This window comes from Eublepharis macularius, chromosome 19 (assembly GCF_028583425.1).
Source record: "Eublepharis macularius isolate TG4126 chromosome 19, MPM_Emac_v1.0, whole genome shotgun sequence".
Lineage (NCBI taxonomy): Eukaryota > Metazoa > Chordata > Lepidosauria > Squamata > Eublepharidae > Eublepharis > Eublepharis macularius.
The window spans coordinates 22237870-22240072 of NC_072808.1; positions in this window are offsets into that span (position 1 = coordinate 22237870).

Below are 2203 nucleotides of genomic sequence, written 5' to 3' on the forward strand. Positions count from 1 at the left end.
CACCTTGTCTGTGTTCCTTCTTTTGCAAAAAGCGTTCAGAATAGGTCTGTATGCAAAGGAAACAGACACTTGTGGGGAATTTCCAGAGGAGCGGCTGAGGTCAGTCCATGGCTGCACAAACCAGTAGGCTTCTTTAACATGTTTATTCCAACAGACTTTAATGCCCTGGAGCCCAATTTGGTAGATGGCTGTTACCGGTCCTTGATAGCCAAATACATATCTGAGGGATCCAGACATTACATGCTGCAGAGGTGGGAGGGCCTGAGAGGGGAAGAGGTCTGCCTGGTGTATGTTTGCAGCCTGCCAATACTTTATGCTCATCATGTTAAGCCCTGAGCCTCCTTACCCCAACCACTAACGGAGAGGGACGATTGGAGGAGATCAGGCAAAGCACAGGGGAAACAGGAGCCGCTGCCCCCTCTTTTCTTTAAGCCTTTGGGAGTAATTCTTCACTGAGGGACAGAAAAGGGCAGCAGCAGCAACTGCTGCCTCCTCCTGGGTAGGCTTCTGTTTCCTCTTCAGTATGTCTGCTGGTGTGTGTGCTTTAGCTCGATAGCCGGAGCCTGCTTTGCACATCCATTTTTGAATGTGAAGTATATGTCGCCAGATACGAAACAATTTTGTTACATTGTTCCTTTCATACTAGGTCTGTGCAAAAGTCAGGCAAACGAAAGGGGACTGTGTGGGAGAGAGGCCTGGAAATAAGTTTGAATGTAAAGTGGGGCCACCACAAAGCAGGCCATGTGGAGTTATGGGACTGAGCTCAGTGTGCTTCATTTTATTTATTTTATTTACTTCAAATTTATATTCCGCCCTCCCTGCAAACGGGCTTCATATTCTTGCTCAGTTGCGAAATGTATCTCTTTGAGAAGTGGGGCCCTAGCATACCTCCTAGTTAGTATCAGCTACATGGTATGTTTGACCCTCTGTTTACCACAAAGCCTGTAAAATATCTAGGAATAAATGTATCGGCACAAAATGAGAACCTATATGAGGATATTTTTTTTTTTAGTTTGCCAGCTATGGATGATGTTTAGAAAATAAAGGTTTAGAGAAAGGGTAGGTGTGGTGCTAGAATTACCAGTATGTAACGGGAATAGCAGGCAAAGTGGGTTTTTTATGGGACTAAAGGCTTCAGAAGCATGGGCAGACTGGCCGTTTAAATTACAGGGACATTTCCTCAGTGGGCCACCGCCTCCAGTCTGCACCTCGGGCCATTTAACAGCAATGGGACTGGTTGGTATCGATTCACCAATTATGTTTTCCTGCACCCATGTCAGTTTTCAGAAGAAGCAATGTGTGTGTTAATGCCCACCATTTGTGTCTCTGACCAGAATGATACCGTCCCAGGGCTACTTTCACTTCGACTCCTGTTCTGAAGGGTTATACTAGACCTAGTATCACTGCTGAAAAGCAAATGAATACAACTGTGTGCAAAAAAAAAAAAGTTTAGTTTTAATTTAGTTTAGACTATTGTAATGCACTCTGCCTGGGTTTGCCTTTGGAAACTCCAGTTAGTATGGAACACCACTCCTTGCTTACGAGCAGGAACTAGGTGGAGTATGCATATTACACTTATTCTTCTGTCAGTCTGTTGGTTACCAATCATTTACTGACTTCAGGGCAAGTTACTGGTTATTGCCTATGAAGCCCTTGGTCCCACATATCTGCATGACTGTCTCTCACTCCCCTGTGACAGCTTCACTCATCTGAGCAAAGTCTTAAGGTGGCCTCCAGCAGCTATCTGTTACTGAAGCATTCACTGTTGTCTCTTCTTGGGGAATGTAGATAGTTTGAATCTACATTAAAATTACCATTTAACCCCCCCCCCAGGGCAATTTAGCAGTAAAAAGAACAGCTTTAAGCGTTGGCCCATATTACCCATTTCTAAAACATTTCTGTGGGTGGGAGGTGAGAGAAAGCAATGATCCAAAAGAGAGGTTACATTCCCCCTCTTAAAGTGGCTGGCCAGAAGTTTCATCCATGGCCCAGCCTCAACCATATGCCTGGTGGAACATCTGTCTTGCAGGCCCAGCGAAAAGATACCAAACCTTGTTGAGCCTGGGCCTCAACAGACAGAGAGCTCCGCCAGGTTGATGCCAGGACCGGAAAGGCTGTGGCTCTGGTTGAGGCCAGGTGGGCCTACTTGGGGCCAGGGAACACCAAGTTTTTATCAGATGATCGAAATACCCTCCAGGGAACA